The sequence below is a fragment of the Papio anubis genome, chromosome 8, assembly GCF_008728515.1.
Source record: "Papio anubis isolate 15944 chromosome 8, Panubis1.0, whole genome shotgun sequence".
Lineage (NCBI taxonomy): Eukaryota > Metazoa > Chordata > Mammalia > Primates > Cercopithecidae > Papio > Papio anubis.
In genome coordinates, this window is record NC_044983.1 from 13,058,349 (window position 1) to 13,081,170 (window position 22,822).

The window sequence follows — 22,822 nt, forward strand, 5'->3', positions numbered from 1 at the left end:
AAGCTATCCAGTGAGGTATAAATTCATTTTATTTTTATTTTTATTTTTTTTGGTGACAGAGTCTCACTCTGTTGCCGAGCCTGGCACAATCTCGGCTCACTGCAACCTCTGCCACCCAGGTTCGAGCGATTCTCTTGCCTCAGCCTCCTGAGTAGCTGGAATTACAGGCCTGTGCCAACACCCTGGCTAAATTGTTCTTTCTTTCATATTTTTAGTAGGGTCAGGGTTTCACCATGTTGCCCAGGCTGGTTTTGAACCCTGACCTCAAGTGATCCACCTGCCTCAGCCTCTCAAAAGTGCTAGGAGTACAGGTGTGAGCCACTGTGCCCGGCCTAAATTCATTTTCTAATTTTCAAATAGTATCGTTTTGGAATTCAAGCTAGCCCTAGAAAAGTAATTGTTGATTCTTAAAATTCAAGAAAATATATGGAAAACACTTTCACGCAGGTCATCCCTTTCAGCCTTATTCAAATTTCACTACTTCCAATACTGTTTATTCCTCTGTAGGAGAGATCACTCACTGCAACCCCAAAGTTTCACACTTTCCTTCAAATTTTTTTCTTTTCAGTGCTTTCTAAAATCAGATTTTTCACCTATGATTTTTTTTTCATCCCAGAAAATTTTCTTTTCTAAGTTGTTTAATATAGTCCTCAAATGATAGCACAGGGATCCAATAAAGCTCACAAGCGTAAACAAAACCCTTCTCCTTTAAATCCTATGCAAAGGTTACAAGGCTAAAAATAAATTGATCTTATAAGTCATGCACTGAAGAAACAGACTAAGTCATACACATCTGTAAATTGGAAGGTTTGCTTTAGTTGCAATCCCCTCCACTTCTTCCATTAAGTGATTCTGTCACTATTGGTATTGCTACGTTACTTCTCGAAACCTTTTTTTTTTCTCTCTCTCTCATTTAGACTTTAAGATTGCAGCACAAAACACATTAGTCCACTAGAATCACACAGATAAAACCTATTCTGTCATATCACAAGACATGTAAACAAGATAGCGCCTCCACATACAAATCTGACTATTCCTCATTTCTTATTTCTCACTGACATGCCTTGATATAAAGAAGAAAACCTTTTCACCAATAGAAATCAGGAAGACACCCTGCCTAGGACTTTAGAGCTTCACAGTTGTTGGAGATGGTGATGCTACCTGGGTTCCCTGCAAAACAAAGAGATTGTGATGTGCATGCAGGACTTTCATTAGGGCCAACTCTCAGGATCACCACTTACTGGAGAGGACAGAAAGCAGGATGGGGCAGAGAGAATGTTTGAATTCAGCCAGTCCCACATGTAGCTTTGCAACGGGATAGCCCTGAAGAGTGGTCCTGATTGAAACAAGCATTACAGGTTTTTTTTTTTTTTTAATAATCCTGCATTGAGTAGTTATTGGAGATGGCTGTCCTCGGGAAAAGCAGCTCCCTGCAGTCCAGTCTGCAGCAATTCTCACAGAACTCAACTAGGAGCTGTCAGTTTCCAACAGTGCTGAATGAGGAATCTGGGGGTGTACCACAGAACCCACTATTTATATACCCGTGAAAGGGAGGTAGAAAGCTGTGCAAATTATGTGGGCTCTTCTACTGGACGTCATTATTTAGTATCTTTTGAACTGACCGAACCTGGTGAACCCCAACGCCACCCAACTCCTTTGTGGGAGCTCAGGTGGACAGACCATTTACCTTTTACCCACTTAGCTCTAATCCACCCAGAAGGAGACTCATTTGTGTCCCCTATTCCTGAGGTAAGGCTTCTGTATGTTAGGAGTCACAAAATGCGTTTCTTGGGAGTGGGGACATAACAGCCTATCAGGACGATCTCGACACTCGAGAGGGGATCCACTGAGGACAAATCTCTGCGGCCACAGTTCCCAGAACTCAAAAAGCTAGTTGACATCACAAGCTGACCTGATTATGAATCTAAGATGTTTGATGGCTCCTCCTCAATAGTGTCAGCCAATTCTGGTCCACCCAAACTGGTAGGTATGATGTTTAACCTCCAGCCAATCACTTTTCCTAGAGTGAAATTTCCAGAGCTAATGCTATTTTTGATTTGACTGGTGCATATTTGAGAAAAATGACATGAAAGAGGAAAAATAAAGGAGTTGCCAAAGATGAGTGAGAAAACACAAGCAAAAGAAAACAGTAGTGGCATTATACAATTCTTACTTTAAAATGTAGAATTTTAGGCCAAAATATTAAACAAGAATAAGTCGGATATTATGCGATGATCACAAGTCCTTATGCACCTAGCAAACACACTACAATACAAAAGAAACCAAAGGCCGTCAGCAATACAGACAGGAATTTAAAGCATTACAGTCTTAAACAAGATATTAACATCCCATTTTTATAAATCAATACATTACATAAAGATAATATGGAGAATTTGAATAATATGATCCATAATTTTCAAATCTGTGTGAATGTCAAATTTTCTGTGTATAATATTTTACTTACACTGAAAGAACATAAATATCCAATGCTCACGGAATAATTATATCAAATCCATCATCTGCAAGGCCACAATTTAAAGTTGATAATTTCTAATAAGTACACATCTTTCAAGATATATCATAAACTACAGCAGAGCAAATCTAATAAGATTGTATTACAATTTGGAATTAAAAGAATAAACAATATTCTACCCATAACTCATGACCAAAGAAGAAACCAAAACTAAAATGGGAGATTGTTTACATTTAAAAACCTACAGGCCGGGCGCGGTGGCTCAAGCCTGTAATCCCAGCACTTTGGGAGGCCGAGGCGGGCGGATCACAAGGTCAGGAGATCGAGACCATCCTGGCTAGCACGGTGAAACCCCATCTCTACTAAAAAATGCAAAAAACTAGCCGGGCGAGGTGGCGGGCGCCTGTAGTCCCAGCTGCTCGGGAGGCTGAGGCAGGAGAATGGCGTGAACCCGGGAGGCGGAGGTTGCAGTGAGCTGAGATCCGGCCACTGCACTCCAGCCTGGGCGACAGAGCGAGACTCCGTCTCAAAAAAAAACCAAACAACAACAACAACAACAACAAAAACCTAAAGAATGCTCCCAAGGAGCAGTCAAAAAATTAATAGTCTTATTGTTTTTATTATGATGATATGAGTTAGTTAACTAATGAATTTACTTATGTCAACAAGACTTAAAAACTGAACATGAAGAGACACCTGAAAAGCTATAAGAAAGGCTTTAGAATACAAAATAAATAAATTAGAAAATAAAAAATACACTGGAAAACAGGTAACCAAAATTATAAACAAACCCAAGGCAAGAATGACTCCTACAAAAAAGAAAGGAGAAAAAAGGGGAAATATTGATGTTATCAGACATGAGAAAGGAAAAATAAATAATTATGTCAAGAAGAGATGATATGCTATTAGGTTAAAAATAAATAATCTATATTCAATTGTATATTAACATTTTATTTTATAACAAAGAAAAAATTTATTCATATTGTCCCATCATATAATTGTACATTTATAAGAGATCTAAAAATATATAAATTCTTAAAAGTGATTAACTCTATGAGAATACAAGATTACAAAGGATTTTGTGTATTCAAATTTTTACAAAGTCCAAGTATTAATTACACATATCAAAAATGTATTCCATTTTCAGAGAAGAATAAAAGTATTTAAAAGCCTAATTTTACTAATACCATATTTACTAGTTTCCATTTAGAAATGCAGTGCTTAATATTAATACTGATTTGCTTCTGTAAAAGCACCAGATTAACAACAAAAAAATGAAATGGAATGTAACATGATATTAATGTGCATGCACCTGTTTTAAAAAGGCTTTGGGTTGTTTTCTTTGGTTTTAAACAAATAGTATAGAAAAGATGTGTTATCCAAGATAGAAAAATTTAAGGAACTCAGCAGTATTTCAATAAAATATTTGAAAGAAAGGGAATATATGACAAAAATATATGTGAAAGCTGTAAATTTAAACCACAATTGAGGTTAAAGTTGAACAATGTTGTATTTGAATTTGGGGAGGGCAGTACAGAAAAATAAATCAATTCTCATTCACCTTCCATTCTCTCCCAGTTGTGTATCTATTCATTCATTGTACAATTATTAAAAATTTAATGTATGCCAGGCACTGTGCTAAGCACCAGAAATACAAAGATTAAAGTCAATCTTTCATTTTCAGTAGCTCACATGCTTGTAGGCAGTAGAATAAGTAAACTGTAAAGTAGTTACTCATAGCATCCAGTGTTATACAGTAGCATACCTAAAACTGTAATACACATTTAAATTATATTGGGATGTTATTAAAATGCAGATTCTAATTCAATATATCCCTGGTGGTATCTGAGACCTGGAACGTCTAATAAACATTACTGATTCACCAACCACATTTGAAGTACAAAGTGACAGAGCTTCTAACCGGTGCTCTATCTCTGGTCTAACTGCCCAGAGTGCACACACAGATTCTCAAGTAACATTAACCTTCCCTATTTCCAGGCATCTTCATACTCACTCTGCTTTCTCCTTAGGTGATCTCTTCCACACTTCTGTCTTCAATTATGACTTAAGTAATGAAGACTCACAATAACTATCAATAGTCCTCTTCTTATTTCCAGACTCTCATACTCAATTGCTTATTTGACATCAAGTTTTCTGTCTTTCAAATGCATCTCAAATTCGCCATGTCTGAAGCTGAACTCACTGTACTTTTCCATGCCAAACCACTCAGAAAGTACTGGTCATTTCATATCTCAGGGATGCTTCTTATAATTGAGATTTCCCTCTATATGTCTACTTAAATGATGTATGTAAGCCCCATAGAGAAAGGAACCATGCTGGATTTCATGCCATTTATTTCCATTTACTAGGACAGCATTTGAATAAAGTAGACATTCAAGAAAAACTTGGAGTGAAATGTTGATTAAAAATTACTCTCTGCCTCAATCTGCAGCATCCCTGAGTTCAGCAGCCCTACTCCAGGGACAGTCACTCCTATTACACAGACCTCCAAAAGCAAATTATTTTCACATACAAAGTGTCCAGTAAACATTTATTTGCAGTAAATGAAAAGGCGATGCAATATAAACATCTTGTACAAAATTTAATCCAACTAGAATTTATTGAGCCCAATCTGGACAAAGCTATATAATAAGCATAAGAATAAAATGTAGCCATTTTGGTGTCTCATCAGATTGGTTAAAATGATTGTTTGACTCTAGTTTAGAGATTGAATTACTATCAGAATCCCCATTCCATATGGCTCTTTCATTTGATTTATTCAAGCAATTTGTGGTATCTCATCTTGATGCTATCCAATATACAGTGTACAACATAATTGTAGTTTCTATTATGATTTTTGTGGCAGATTGATTAAAATCACTTGAATAGATCCTCTGGGAACATTTAAAACCTCAGAATTTTGTGAAGACTTACTACCCTAGATCTACAGAGCAGACATAGAAAGAAAAGGGGGATTTTTTTAGGATTTGCTATAAACCAGAGAAATATCCCAAAAGTGGTCAACTTTGTTAACATTTTAATCAATATTCATCCTATAGCAGATCCTAGATTAGGATGACAACAAAATATCATACTCCATTTTCTTAAGATAGTAAAAACCTAAAGGGCAAGATAGACCACTCAATGAATAATTAAAATCAAGGGACTCAGTGCTGTAGTGACGTGTGTACAAATGATTGAGAACACACAAAAAAACAAATATCAAAAGTTTAGGAGAGTGACATGGGTAAGAGGAGGAGGTTTCAATATAGCTACCTTGAGAAAATGACTTCTAAGTTGAGTGTTCAAAGACTAAAAGAAAATAACTTCTTAATTGTGTGGTTGGGAAGGCAATTTGGGCAGAGGATATAAATTTTGTGATCTGATTTGTGTATATACTATTGGTAACAATTGGAGGCCAAGACTTTTACATTTTATGAAGGTCTGAATAAATTGTTTTAAGGACCTAGGTGACTTTTCATTGGAGCTTTTTTTATCATGAATAATATTTTCTTGTGCAAACAAAAGATGGAGTTGTAAAGTACAAAAAAAATTTTTCTTTAACTACATAGTCTGTATCAGCCTTATGAGAACATTCACATCATTGTGCTACTAATACTACTGTATTTTCCCACAAGGGTGATGGATTGAGAAATATGTAAAGCTATTGAGGAACTATGACCCAATTAACACCGGATTCTCATATCCAGTAAAATGAGACTGCCTGTCCTCTTTTAAATAAAAACAGCAGGTTAAATTTTTGGTTTAAAATCCAATATGTCACCTACGATTTTCATCTTCTTTGTTATTAAATCATGCTATTATATGAATGTCCATGAGATATTAAAATTCTAGGCCACTGCCCTAATTTTGTTGTGACACCCTATCCTATCTGTTGCCTAGGACTACACCCTGAAACATCTACTTCCATCATTATTCTTTAAAGTTTTATTGACTTGTAATTGGCATAAACAAACAGTACATATTTAAAGTATAGAATTTGAAAAGCTTTGACATATCTATACAACTACAGCCCTATCACCACAATCTAGATCATCCATTACCTCCAGATATTTTCTGTTTTTCCTTTTTAACCCCCTTCTCTTCTTGCCCCAGTCCCCAACCCTAGCCTCCAAGCAACCCTAATCTACTTGATAACATTGTAGGTTAGCTGACATTTGTTTTCGTTTTAGTTTTGTTGAGTTTTATATAAATGGAATCATACAGCATGTAATTTTCCTTGTCTTGCTTCTTTCACTCAGCATAATTATTTTGAGACGCATTCATGTTGTGACATATATTAATTGTTCACTCTTTTCCATCACTGAGTAATATCCCATCGTATGATGCAACACCTTGTGTTATTCATTCACCTGTTGATGGACATAAATTGGGGCTATTGCAAATAAATATGACACAGACATTTATGTGCACGTCTTTGTATGGAGATATTTTCATTTTTCTCTTGGGTAAATACTCAGGACTGAAATGGCAGACATGTTTCAACGTTAAGAAATTGCCAACTATGGCCAGGCGCGGTGGCTCAAGCCTGTAATCCCAGCACTTTGGGAGGCCGAGGCGGGTGGATCACAAGGTCAGGAGATCGAGACCATCCTGGCTAACATGGTGAAACCCCGTCTCTACTAAAAATACACACACACACAAAAAACTAGCCGGGCGAGGTGGCGGCGCCTGTAGTCCCAGCTACTCGGGAGGCTGAGGCAGGAGAATGGCGTGAACCCGGGAGGCGGAGCTTGCAGTGAGCCGAGATCGCGCCACTGCACTCCAGCCTGGGTGACACAGCGCGAGACTCCGTCTCAAAAAAAAAAAAAAAAAAAAAAAAAGAAATTGCCAACTATATTCAAAAGTGATTGTACCCTTTTACCTCCCCTAGTGTATGAGAGTTCCTTTTCCTCCACATCCCCTCCAACACTTAGTAATCATTTTAATTACAGTCATTCTCATACAGTCATGTTAATTATAGTCATTCTCACTCATGCTCATAAATGTGTAGTGATATGTCATCGCAGTTTTAATTCATCTTTCTCTAATAACTAATGATGTTGAGCATCTTTCTACAAGCTTGCTTCCCGTTCACATACCTTGTTTAATAAACTGGGTTGTTTACTTTGTTATTATTGAGTTCTTAGAACTTTTGACATACTCTGACACAAGTTATTTAATTTGCATATAATTTGCAAATATTTTCATTTACTCTATCTTGTCTTTCATCCTTATTAATGCTGCTATGGAAGAGCAGAGCTTTTAAATAATTTGTTCTTTGATAGATTTTGATTTAAACAAATATTTGCCTAACTAAGACACAAAACTTGTTTCCCTTATGTTTCCTTCTAAAAGTTTTATAAATTTTAGACTTCATACGTAGGTCTATGATACATGCTGAATTATTTTTCTATAGTATGAAGTATGGAATATTTGCATATGAATAGCTAGTAATTCCAACACTATTCTTGAAAAGACTTACCTTTGTAGAATTGCCTTTGTATTTCTGTTGAAAACTGGTTGTTCACATATGTGTGCACCTACTTCTTGATCCTTTATTTTTTCCATTCACAAATTTATCTATCTTTGTACTAATGCTGTACTGACTTTACTTTTATAACTTTATGAGCCTTGATATCAGAGAGTGTTAGTCCTGCTAGATTCTCTTTCTCAATGTAATTTTTGCTACTTTAGTTTTGTCCATTTCTATATGAATTTGCATTTGTCAATTGTCACACACAAAAAGTCAGTTAATATATTGATTGGCATTGTATTAAAAGTATAGATCAATTTGAGGAGAACTGGCATGCTAATAATGTTGTATCTTCGCAGCCATGAATATTACATATCTCTATAATATAGGTATTTTTCATTCCCCTTAACATTTTACATTTTTCAGCTTTATTCACATCTTCTGTAAGTTTTGTCTCTAGGACATAGTTTTGATGCTTTCGTGAAATATATTTTTCTTATTTTCAATTGCTTGTTGCTACTTTATGAAAATACAATTGATTCTGTATATCGATTTTTATCTTGAATCTTGCTATTATCAGTTCTAGTATCTTTTTAAAATATTTTGTCTGAATGACCACATGGACAGTCATGTCAGTTTAATGTCTTCTTTTTCAGAAGACTCCTTGTGGAGGCTTTTAAAAATTTTAGTTTATTTCATTTTGTTTTATTTATTTATTTATTTATTTTTTTGCCTAGTTTTACTGGGTAATATCTCCAGTATAATATTGAATAGAAAAAATAGTAGGAGCAAATATCCTTGTTTTGTTCCCCATATTAGGAGAAAAGCATTAAGTCTTTCATCTTTAAGTATGATGCTAGCTGAAGGTATCTCATAGCTGTTCTCTATCATTTTGAGAAATTGCATTTCTATTCCTACTTTCCTGAGAATTTTTCTCAGGAAAGAGTGTAGGATTTTGTCAATGCTTTCTCTGAGACAGTTTTAGAGCATTTCTTCTTTCTTTTGTTAGTATACTAAATTACACAGATTGGTTTGAAAATGTTAAACCAATCTTACATTCCTGGGATAAATCTTATCTGGTCATGAGGCATTACTCACTTTATATACTTTTTTTTTTTTTTTTTTTAGATGGAATCTTGCTCCGTCACCAGGCTGGAGTACAGTGACACGACCTAGGCTCACTGCGACCTCCGCCTCCCAAGTTCAAGTGATTCTCCTGCCTCAGCCTCTCAAGTAGCTGAGACCACAGGCGGGCGCCACCACGCCCAGCTAATTTTTGTATTTTTAGTAGAGACGGGGTTTCACCATGTTGGCCAGAATGGTTTCAATCACTTGGCCTTGTGATCACCCTCCCCGGCCTCCTATCATTTTATACACTCTTGCATGCTATTTGCAAAACTTTTGTTTTGAGTTTATGTGTCCATGTTCATAAGGTATATTGGGGGGCGGAGCAAGATGGCCGAATAGGAACAGCTCCAGTCTCCAACTCCCAGCGCCAGCGACACAGAAGACCGGTGATTTCTGCATTTTCAACTGAGGTACTGGGTTCATCTCACTGGGGAGTGTCGGAGGATCGGTGCTGGTCAGCTGCTGCAGCCCGACCAGCGAGAGCTGAAGCAGGGCGAGGCATCGCCTCACCTGGGAAGCGCAAGGGGGAAGGGAATCCCTTTTCCTAGCCAGGGGAACTGAGACACACAACACCTGGAAAATCGGGTAACTCCCACCCCAATATTGCGCTTTAAGCAAACAGGCACACCAGGAGATCGTATCCCACACCTGGCCGGGAGGGTCCCACGCCCACGGAGCCTCCCTCATTGCTAGCACAGCAGTCTGTGATCTACCGGCAAGGCAGCAGCCAGGCTGGGGGAGGGGCGCCCGCCATTGCTGAGGCTTAAGTAGGTAAACAAAGCTGCTGGGAAGCTCCAACTGGGTGGAGCTCACAGCAGCTCAAGGAAACCTGCCTGTCTCTGTAGACTCCACCTCTGGGGACAGGGCACAGCTACACAACAACAACAACAACAACAACAACAAAGCAGAAACCTCTGCAGACGCAAACGACTCTGTCTGACAGCTTTGAAGAGAGCAGTGGATCTCCCAACACGGAGGCTGAGATCTGAGAACGGACAGACTGCCTGCTCAAGTGGGTCCCTGACCCCTGAGTATCCTAACTGGGAGACATCCCCCACTAGGGGCAGTCTGACACCCCACACCTCACAGGGTGGAGTACACCCCTGAGAGGAAGCTTCCAAAGCAAGAATCAGACAGGTACACTCGCTGTTCAGAAATATTCTATCTTCTGCAGCCTCTGCTGCTGATACCCAGGCAAACAGGGTCTGGAGTGGACCTCAAGCAATCTCCAACAGACCTACAGCTGAGGGTCCTGACTGTTAGAAGGAAAACTATCAAACAGGAAGGACACCTACACCAAAACCCCATCAGTACATCACCATCATCAAAGACCAGAGGCAGATAAAACCACAAAGATGGGGAAAAAGCAGGGCAGAAAAGCTGGAAATTCAAAAAACAAGAGCGCATCTCCCCCGGCAAAGGAGCGCAGCTCATCGCCAGCAACGGATCAAAGCTGGACGGAGAATGACTTTGACGAGATGAGAGAAGAAGGCTTCAGTCCATCAAATTTCTCAGAGCTAAAGGAGGAATTACGTACCCAGCGCAAAGAAACTAAAAATCTTGAAAAAAAAGTGGAAGAATTGACGGCTAGAGTAATTAATGCAGAGAAGGTCATAAACGAAATGAAAGAGATGAAAACCATGACACGAGAAATACGTGACAAATGCACAAGCTTCAGTAACCGACTCAATCAACTGGAAGAAAGAGTATCAGCGATTGAGGATCAAATGAATGAAATGAAGCGAGAAGAGAAACCAAAAGAAAAAAGAAGAAAAAGAAATGAACAAAGCCTGCAAGAAGTATGGGATTATGTAAAAAGACCAAATCTCCGTCTGATTGGGGTGCCTGAAAGTGAGGGGGAAAATGGAACCAAGTTGGAAAACACTCTTCAGGATATCATCCAGGAGAACTTCCCCAACTTAGTAGGGCAGGCCAACATTCAAATCCAGGAAATACAGAGAACGCCACAAAGATACTCCTCGAGAAGAGCAACTCCAAGACACATAATTGCCAGATTCACCAAAGTTGAAATGAAGGAAAAAATCTTAAGGGCAGCCAGAGAGAAAGGTCAGGTTACCCACAAAGGGAAGCCCATCAGACTCACAGCAGATCTCTCGGCAGAAACTGTCCAAGCCAGAAGAGAGTGGGGGCCAATATTCAACATTCTTAAAGAAAAGAATTTTCAACCCAGAATTTCATATCCAGCCAAACTAAGTTTCATAAGTGAAGGAGAAATAAAATCCTTTACAGATAAGCAAATGCTTAGAGATTTTCTCACCACTAGGCCTGCCTTACAAGAGACCCTGAAGGAAGCACTCAACATGGAAAGGAACAACTGGTACCAGCCATTGCAAAAACATGCCAAAATGTAAAGACCATCGAGGCTAGGAAGAAACTGCATCAACTAACGAGCAAAATAACCAGTTAATATCATAATGGCAGGATCAAGTTCACACATAACAATCTTAACCTTAAATGTAAATGGACTAAATGCTCCAATGAAAAGACACAGACTGGCAAACTGGATAAAGAGTCAAGACCCATCAGTCTGCTGTATTCAGGAGACCCATCTCACACGCAGAGACATACATAGGCTCAAAATAAAGGGATGGAGGAAGATTTACCAAGCAAATGGAGAACAAAAAAAAGCGGGGGTTGCAATACTAGTCTCTGATAAAACAGACTTTAAACCATCAAAGATCAAAAGAGACAAAGAAGGCCATTACATAATGGTAAAGGGATCAATTCAACAGGAAGAGCTAACTATCCTAAATATATATGCACCCAATACAGGAGCACCCAGATTCATAAAGCAAGTCCTTAGAGACTTACAAAGAGACTTAGACTCCCATACAATAATAATGGGAGACTTCAACACTCCACTGTCAACATTAGACAGATCAACGAGACAGAAAGTTAACAAGGATATCCAGGAATTGAACTCATCTCTGCAGCAAGCAGACCTAATAGACATCTATAGAACTCTCCACCCCAAATCAACAGAATATACATTCTTCTCAGCACCACATCATACTTACTCCAAAATTGACCATATAATTGGAAGTAAAGCACTCCTCAGCAAATGTACAAGAACAGAAATTATAACAAACTGTCTCTCAGACCACAGTGCAATCAAACTAGAACTCAGGACTAAGAAACTCAATCAAAACCGCTCAACTACATGGAAACTGAACAACCTGCTCCTGAATGACTACTGGGTACATAACGAAATGAAGGCAGAAATAAAGATGTTCTTTGAAACCAATGAGAACAAAGATACAACATACCAGAATCTCTGGGACACATTTAAAGCAGTGTGTAGAGGGAAATTTATAGCACTAAATGCCCACAAGAGAAAGCAGGAAAGATCAAAAATTGACACTCTAACATCGCAATTAAAAGAACTAGAGAAGCAAGAGCAAACACATTCCAAAGCTAGCAGAAGGCAAGAAATAACTAAGATCAGAGCAGAACTGAAGGAGATAGAGACACAAAAAACCCTCCAAAAAATCAATGAATCCAGGAGTTGGTTTTTTGAAAAGATCAACAAAATTGACAGACCACTAGCAAGACTAATAAAGAAGAAAAGAGAGAAGAATCAAATCGACCCAATTAAAAATGATAAAGGGGATATCACCACCGACCCCACAGAAATACAAACTACCATCAGAGAATACTATAAACACCTCTACGCAAATAAACTGGAAAACCTAGAAGAAATGGATAATTTCCTGGACACTTACACTCTTCCAAGACTAAACCAGGAAGAAGTTGAATCCCTGAATAGACCAATAGTAGGCTCTGAAATTGAGGCAATAATTAATAGCCTACCAACCAAAAAAAAGTCCAGGACCAGATGGATTCACAGCTGAATTCTACCAGAGGTATAAGGAGGAGTTGGTACCATTCCTTCTGAAACTATTCCAATCAATAGAAAAAGAGGGAATCCTCCCTAACTCATTTTATGAGGCCAACATCATCCTGATACCAAAGCCTGGCAGAGACACAACAAAAAAAGAGAATTTTAGACCAATATCCCTGATGAACATCGATGCAAAAATCCTCAATAAAATACTGGCAAACCGGATTCAACAACACATCAAAAAGCTTATCCACCATGATCAAGTGGGCTTCATCCCTGGGATGCAAGGCTGGTTCAACATTCGCAAATCAATAAACATAATCCAGCATATAAACAGAACCAAAGACAAGAACCACATGGTTATCTCAATAGATGCAGAAAAGGCTTTTGACAAAATTCAACAGCCCTTCATGCTAAAAACGCTCAATAAATTCGGTATTGATGGAACGTACCTCAAAATAATAAGAGCTATTTATGACAAACCCACAGCCAATATCATACTGAATGGGCAAAAACTGGAAAAATTCCCTTTGAAAAATGGCACAAGACAGGGATGTCCTCTCTCACCACTCCTATTCAACATAGTGTTGGAAGTTCTGGCTAGGGCAATTAGGCAAGAGAAAGAAATCAGGGGTATTCAGTTAGGAAAAGAAGAAGTCAAATTGTCCCTCTTTGCAGATGACATGATTGTATATTTAGAAAACCCCATTGTCTCAGCCCAAAATCTCCTTAAGCTGATAAGCAACTTCAGCAAAGTCTCAGGACACAAAATTAATGTGCAAAAATCACAAGCATTCTTATACACCAATAACAGACAAACACAGAGCCAAATCATGAATGAACTTCCATTCACAATTGCTTCAAAGAGTATAAAATACCTAGGAATCCAACTTCCAAGGGATGTAAAGGACCTCTTCAAGGAGAACTACAAACCACTGCTCAGTGAAATAAAAGAGGACACAAACAAATGGAAGAACATACCATGCTCATGGATAGGAAGAATCAATATCGTGAAAATGGCCATACTGCCCAAGGTAATTTATAGATTCAATGCCATCCCCATCAAGCTACCAATGAGTTTCTTCACAGAATTGGAAAAAACTGCTTTAAAGTTCATATGGAACCAAAAAAGAGCCCGCATCTCCAAGACAATCCTAAGTCAAAAGAACAAAGCTGGAGGCATCACGCTACCTGACTTCAAACTATACTACAAGGCTACAGTAACCAAAACAGCATGGTACTGGTACCAAAACAGAGATATAGACCAATGGAACAGAACAGAGTCCTCAGAAATAATACCACACATCTACAGCCATCTGATCTTTGACAAACCTGAGAAAAACAAGAAATGGGGAAAGGATTCCCTATTTAATAAATGGTGCTGGGAAAATTGGCTAGCCATAAGTAGAAAGCTGAAACTGGATCCTTTCCTTACTCCTTATACGAAAATTAATTCAAGATGGATTAGAGACTTAAATGTTAGACCTAATACCATAAAAACCCTAGAGGAAAACCTAGGTAGTACCATTCAGGACATAGGCATGGGCAAAGACTTCATGTCTAAAACACCAAAAGCAACGGCAGCAAAAGCTAAAATTGACAAATGGGATCTAATTAAACTAAAGAGCTTCTGCACAGCAAAAGAAACTACCATCAGAGTGAACAGGCAACCTACAGAATGGGAGAAAATTTTTGCAATCTACTCATCTGACAAAGGGCTAATATCCAGAACCTACAAAGAACTCAAACAAATTTACAAGAAAAAAACAAACAACCCCATCAAAAAGTGGGCAAAGGATATGAACAGACATTTCTCAAAAGAAGACATTCATACAGCCAACAGGCACATGAAAAAATGCTCATCATCACTGGCCATCAGAGAAATGCAAATCAAAACCACAATGAGATACCATCTCACACCAGTTAGAATGGCGATCATTAAAAAGTCAGGAAACAACAGGTGCTGGAGAGGATGTGGAGAAATAGGAACACTTTTACACTGTTGGTGGGATTGTAAACTAGTTCAACCATTATGGAAAACAGTATGGCGATTCCTCAAGGATCTAGAACTAGATGTACCATATGACCCAGCCATCCCATTACTGGGGATATACCCAAAGGATTATAAATTATGCTGCTATAAAGACACATGCACACGTATGTTTATTGCAGCACTATTCACAATAGCAAAGACTTGGAATCAACCCAAATGTCCATCAGTGACAGATTGGATTAAGAAAATGTGGCACATATACACCATGGAATACTATGCATCCATAAAAAAGGATGAGTTTGCGTCCTTTGTAGGGACATGGATGCAGCTGGAAACCATCATTCTTAGCAAACTATCACAAGAACGGAAAACCAAACACCGCATGTTCTCACTCATAGGTGGGAACTGAACAATGAGATCACTTGGACTCGGGAAGGGGAACATCACACACCGGGGCCTATCATGGGGAGGGGGGAGGGGGGAGGGATTGCATTGGGAGTTATACCTGATGTAAATGACGAGTTGATGGGTGCAGCAGACCAACATGGCACAAGTATACATATGTAACAAACCTGCATGTTATGCACATGTACCCTACAACTTAAAGTATAATAATAATAAATAAATTTAAAAAAAAAAAAAAAAAAAAGGTACATTGGTGTGCAGTTTTTTCTTTTCTCATAATACCTGTGTTTGGTTTCGGGTTATCACTGGCTTCATAGAATGAGTTGTATTTTTTCTTCTTTTCAATTTTCTGGAGGATTTTATGGAGACTTTGATATTATTTCTTCCTTAAATGTTTGATAGAACTCTTCAGTAAATGATGTGGAGTTTGCCTTTCAAAATTTAAAATTTCATATTAGTAATTTAAAATACGGGCATATATTTTCCCATAATGTTCCTTTATTAGCATCTTCTTGTCTGTAATATCTGTTGTAATGTTTCCTCTGTCATTTCTGGTACTGATAATTTCTGTATTTTCTTTCATTTTTTCTGATAAATTTGGCTAGCCGTATATTAATTGATTGATTTTCTTTTTTCCGTATTTTACTGTTAACTTAGTTGTGTCCTCATTTGTAATGTGTGTTTCTTGTAGACAGCATGGAATTGGGTCTTGATTTTTATAAAGAATGACAAGCTCTGTCTTTTAATTTGCTTATATAGATCATAAAATGTAATGTGACTACTGATAGGGTTAAATTTAAATCTATCATCTTGCTATTTGTTTTCTATTTGTTCTCCGCTCTCTTTTTCTCTTTTTCTGTCTTACTTGGATTAACTGATTTTTAAAAAATTAATCCAGTTCTCCTCTACCAGCCTACTTTCTTTAACTTTTTATATTGTTATTTTAGAGGCTGCTCTAAAGTTTACAGTTTCATCTTTAACTTACCACAGACTGCCTTCAAGAGATATACCACTTCAAGTAGGGTTTAAAAATCTTACAGTAGCATATGTCCATATCTGCACTCCTGATCTTTGTGCTGTTGTAGTCATACAATTTAAACATGCTATAAATTCTACTCTATATTACTAATACTTTAAACAATTATATAGAAATTTGACTAAAAAACCGTATGCATTTATTCACAGTTATCATTTCCAGAGGCCATCAGTTTGTGTAGATACGTATTTCTTTCTGGTGTCATGTTCCTTCCTCCTTCTTTGTGTTGCCTGGTAATGTTTATTTTATTGCAAACATTATGAATGCTAATTTATTGTGTGTGAGATATTTGCATAATCTTAACATTCTCAAACTTTGTTCTGGGATGCAGATCTCAAACAATTTACGTTAGAAAACTTGTAAGTGTCCATTTATCTTTTAAAAAGTCTTTTGACAGTTTTACAGCACTGGAATATCTTTCTCAAAAACCAGGGAGTCATCCCTTTGAAATGTAGTCATCAAGGAAGACAGTACCCCATCATCTCCCAGTCTTTGGCTGGGTGGGAGCTTAACTTGTGGGCACCATGCTGGAATTGTAAAATGACTAGAGAAAGTTTACTTTTCCTTTGGTAATTTTCCTGGCTAGTTGGTAAAGCCAGCTAGCAAACACAAGTGGGTCCGTGCTCTTCTCACCACAGTACTTAAATGTTCCATTCAGCACTGGTCTCGCTTGCCTATGGCAACTGTCTTGAATAAAGTCTCCCTTGTCCATTTAACGTTGTACAGTTTTTGCTTTGACACTACCTTAATGAATGTGCATTCTTCCTTGACCTAAAGGAATCTAGATTTGAATATTTAAGTATTGACACCCAATGCAACTTCTTTTCCAAGAGGTCAGTGTCCCATAACCAAAAGCTCAATGGTTTGGAAGATGAGAGAAATAAGCTGTAGGATCTTCAACTACATCTTCTTAGGACCTTAAAAAAGTTGCTGATACATTTGATAAAGGGTATTTTTCCCTGAAAGATGACATGTTTTGGTAAAAAGTCCTCTGTATTTGTCTGTGAATTCTGAATGTCTTTAATATTATTCTTGCAGGAGTTCTGGTTAATTATTTAGATGAACCCAGTGCATATATGTTTTTATCAGTTAATTCACATTAATTTTATGTACATGACATAAGGGACTAGGCTTTTTTTAAAGCCTAATGGACATTTCCAAAATTACAACAGGAAATGAATTAAAGAGACATATTCTCTGAGGGTGAAAATGAGGAATAATTTTTCCTCTACCTGTAAAGCAGCCGCTATCATCATTTGCTGACTTGCAAATCATTACTGAATGCTTGAGCAAATCTTTTTACTTGTTGACATTGTGCAAAGTCAGCTCTGGAACTGCCTATAATTGTTGGAGACGTGATTTGCTTTTTTAAATTTCAACGTAGAAAAGGATATGATTAGTAGTATAAATTACACAACATATTTTATGGTAATTTAAAAATGTATGTTGTAATTTAAATTCTTATGCAAAACAGAAACAAAAAAATTCTATTTTATATGGTATATGTGATATTGAACAATATAATTTCTGTAACTCCACTTTTTTTCCTGATACGTTTTGACCAGGAAGTTCAGAACCACACAGAACATACATCTGGGAACTTGAAATCAGCGTGTGATACCTGCAGCACCATAACTTTCATCAAGATACACCTGGAAAGAGAAATCGCTAACCCGATGAGCATTTCCTAGGTGCTAGCTTAGTGATTCCCAAACTGGCCATGCATTTTAGAATTAATAGAGGTCTCTGAAAACTTGCCAAGCCCAGAACACAACCCACACCAATTAAATCACAATGTTTTGAAGTGAAACCCAACTTAAGTGCTTTTTGAAGCTCCCCAACATATTCCAAGGTACAAACCAACGTGAGAACCGCCGCGCTGAACTCTGTGTTAAGAACTCTTCATGAATGATTTCAGGGGAATTTTCACAACCAGCCTACGAGGCACACATCCTTTTCTGAACTATAGTCCATAATGCTACAATGAACAAAGTACTTGGAAACAAAATTACTTTTGGCAAATTCAATTGGGTGAAAACATAAGACGAACGAAGAGGGAAGTGATTTTAGGAAAAAAAAAAAAAAAAGGAAATACAGCACATCACTCTGCCTCCCATCCGGACCAACTGTGGGAAATTTGAAATTCCCAGTAATCTGTTGAGAACAGGGATTTAAGGTTATCTCTCTCTTATGTCTCCAAGATCTAGGTTATGGCACTATTCAAAAAGACACAGATCTATAAGAAGTCCAGCCTCGGATGCCAGCACTTTGGGAGGTCGAGGCAGGCAGATCATGAGGTCAGGAGATGGAGACCATCCTGGCTAACATGGTGAAACCCCGTCTCTACCAAAATACCAAAAATACAAAAAATTAGCCGGGCGTGATGGCGGGCACCTGGAGCCCCAGCTACTCGCCAGGCTGAGTCAGGAGAATCACTTGAACCCGGGAGGCAGAGGTTGCGATGAGCCAAGATCACGCCACTGCACTCCAGCCTGGGTGACAGAGCGAGACTCCATCTCAAAAACAAAAACAAAAAAGAATTCCAGCCTCATCCAAAGGGGAATTGTGTGGCAGCGGTCCATCAAAGCACGCTGAGAAGAAAATCCTCTCCTGGTTCGTATCAAAAGCCTGGATGTATAAATAGTATTCATAGACAACAATCTGAAAGGTACGTAGACTTCCATGCTAGCAATCTAGATTTTTCTCTAAATGAGAGCTGACCCACTTGAACCCTGTTTTTGACCCAGGGAGATTATTTTCACCGGATTGTATCTTAACATGGGATTTTCAGCTTGCACTGACAGATATTATATTACATATTGTAGTATGCTTGGTAATCTAATATAGGACTCAATGTATAGCTCAGGGACAATACACAGCAGTGATTTCTCCCCAGTTTGATGATCATAAAATGCTGTTTTCTCTTAGGAAATAATATGTTTTTACCTTATTGACAATATAATTTCTGTAACTCCATTTTTTTCCATTTATATACATATATATATGGAAATAGTTATGAACTAGTTATCAGGCTTTAAAATCAAGAAAAATTTTACACACACACACATATATATACCTAAACATTGTTTGTTTTTTTAAATGTATTTCCATAAACATATATGTGTGTGTGTGTGTGTGTGTGTGTATATATATATATTTTTTTTTCCTGAGATAGAGTCTCGCTCTGTCACCTCAAGCTGGAGTGCAGTGGCACAGTCTCGGCTCACTGTGACCTCTGCTCCCTGGGTTCAAGTGATTCTCCTGCCCTAGCCTCGGGAGTAGCTGGGATACAGGCGCGCACCACCACACCCAGCTAGCTTTTTGTATTTTTAGTAGAGACAAGGTTTCACCATGTTGGCCAGGCTGGTTTCAAACTCCTGACCTCCTTTGATCTGCCTGCCTTGGCCTCCCAAAGTGTTAGGATTACAGGTGTCAGTCACCGCACCCAGCCCTCCCTATATATTTTGACCAGGAAGTTCAGGACCATATGTGTTACAATTTTTAGAAACCAATAAATCTAAACATGCAAAATGTTACATACTAATATTCCCTGTGACTTAATATTACTAAATTTAGTTATCATTACCACTCCAATTTTTTATTTTTAACTTGTTAGATGTATTTTACAAGTTGCTTTGTTGGTTATAAATATATTTAAGATATTTATTCCTATGACCCTTACAACATGTCTATCTCTAACTGTGAAGTTTCTGACAACAACACATAAGGGCAAACACAGTTTCACTTACAACAATGCCACTTTCACATTACCAAGAGAATATTTGCGGCATTCAATAAAGAGCATAGCATAGATACAGAGTGCAAAAATATGACAAAGCAAGAGGAAAAACTTATACCATCCCACACCAGTGTTAATCTTGAGCTAAATGTTAATCCTACTCGAAAATTCATGAATTACAGAACATGTATACTGCTTCTAGTCTGAATGCTAAGAACCAAAAAAAGTGTAGATAGGCCAAGTTCTGCACTTAACCTACCATATGTAGTGGCTTAAGTTCTAGAAAAAGATTTGCTTTAAAATTTGAGTGACATATATTGTTGAATTTAAATTTCAGATGATCTAAAGTTTTTCTGCAATTTCACTTTCTTTGTGAGAGATGCATTTCAAACATGCAATAGCATATGGAGAATACTTGAGTCTACAAACACCAATGTCTCTTCCCACAAAGAAGTTTACTTCTTTCTGTTGTTCTGGTAACTCCTTTTCACAGAAAATATTTATTCACCAAAAGATACAGTGTCCCTGACAGACTGGGATACAGAAACATAGGAAAGAGTGTTTTGTTAGACTGAACTCATTGAGAGAAGGCACTATGTCTTCTTCACAGTGAAGCCTCCACCCATCCCTCCCCACAGATCTCTTTCCGGCTGGGAACTCTCCCTTGCCAGTGGCTGCCACCAGCACTGAGATCAGGGCTTGGTACATGAGACTACCCATGTACCCAGCACTAAATAGATATTTAATATTTACTTAATATGCTGAAAAGCACTTACTTTATCACCAATTCTAAAATGTGGTACTTTATCATTTTATATAACTACATTACTTTTTTCATCCATATCATCTAATATTTTCTTATATTTTAACACAGACAGTTTATTATGTGCCAGGCTTCGTATAAGGTATTTTACAGGTCAACCATTTTAATCCTAATAACATCATCAATTACATTTAGAACAGAGGAAAGTAAAGACTTAAAAATATGCAAAATCTTGCCTGAGACTGTACCACAAGAACACCAAAGTAAAGCCCAAAATTTTGAGTCAAGATCAATCCCAAGACTCAAACCTCTCTCCCCACATATTTTTTCTTGTCTCACACCTCTTAGGGATGAAACCTTCCATATTTTAAAACCAAAAACCTCTCTAGGATTTTAAGACACATATTTTTCTAAAAATATTCAGCATATCATGAACTAGCTATCAGGCTTTAAGATCAAGAACAATATTTCACACATACATACACATATATACATACACATATATCTAAATATTGTTTATTTTTTTCAAATGCATAAATTTGCTTCCTTCTCTTTACAATGTGGGGATGATGTCATGCTATCATCTTTTCTCCTCTGTTGATCTCATATTTATAGCTCTGAAGTTTCTTTTCCTGTTATTCTTAGATGAGTCCTCTCATGTTCTCATATACCACCGCAATTCTACTCTATTCCTTTGCATTTTTACATTAGTTTCAAAAGATTATTTTATATTTGTTTGTTCAAAAATTGTGTGTGATGGCCAGCCGTGGTGGCTCACACCTGTAATCCCAGCACTTTGGGAGGCCAAGGTGGGTAGATCACCTGAGGTCAGGAATTCAAGACCAGTCTGGCCAACATGGAGAAAGCCCATCTCTACTAAAAATACAAAAAATTAGATGGGCGTGGTGGTGTGCCTCTGTAATCCCAGCTACTAGGGAGACGGAGGCAGAAGAATCACTTGAACCTGGGAGGCAGAGGTTGCAGTGAGCTGAGGTCATCAGTGCACTCCAACCTGGGAGACTGAGTGAGATGCTGTCTCAAAAAAAATAAATAAAATTGTGTCTGCTTCCATTTGGTGTATTTCACCTTAAATCTCTGTCAGAGTGACTTTTGCTTAATCTTGTAGACCAGTTTTCATCACCATTCCACCTGAGTTAGGTTTTGCCAGCTGCATCCCAACTTCCAGTAGGCCTGAAGCCTGTCTTCAAATCTCAGTTTCCTTTGCATTCTATGCTATTAAATACATTTATTTAATAAAGTAAAGTTTGGTGGGGCATCTGCTATTTCTTAAACACTAAAGAAGACCAATAAATTGATGACCCATTTCCTCCCATCAGAGTTTACAATTTTCTTTTTTTTTTGAGATGGGCTCTCAGTCTGTCACCCAGGCTGGAGTGCTGTGGCACGATCTCAGCTGCAACCTCTGCCTCCCAGGCTCAAGAAATCCTCCCATATTAGCCTCCTGAGTAGTTGGGACTACAGGCATGTGCCACCACGCCCAACTAATGTTTGTATTTTTGATAGAGACGGAGTTTTGCCATGTTGCCCAGGCTGGTCTCAAACTCCTGAGCTCAAGTGATTCACCTGCCTCAGCCTCCCAAAGGGCTAGGATTATAGGTGTGAGCCACCACACTCGGCCAAGTTTACTATTCTCTTACAGAGGCAAGGTGTAAATGAAAGACAATGGAAAATATTTTAAAATTATGAATACACTAAAAGGCATTAACTTGAATATTATCAAGCATATCATCTCAGGTAAGATCAAAAATAAATTTTAATGATTCTTAATTCTTGTCATTAAAAAGTTAAACATGTATGACTGTAGCACTCACAAATGTCATCCCAACAGGCAGATGTTTTCAGAATTGCTAAATTTCATTTTCAATGTATTTATATTAAACTATCTGCAACTATAATTCAAAAACCAGGATCCAGGAAATTTGTAGC

General features: G+C 37.8%; 1 protein-coding gene across 2 annotated transcripts in view; it reads right to left on the reverse strand.

Moving 5' to 3' along the window:
- The window catches only part of SGCZ (sarcoglycan zeta), a 1,210,518-nt gene that overhangs the window by 935,926 nt on the left and 251,770 nt on the right, over positions 1-22,822 (reverse strand). The window lies entirely within an intron of this gene.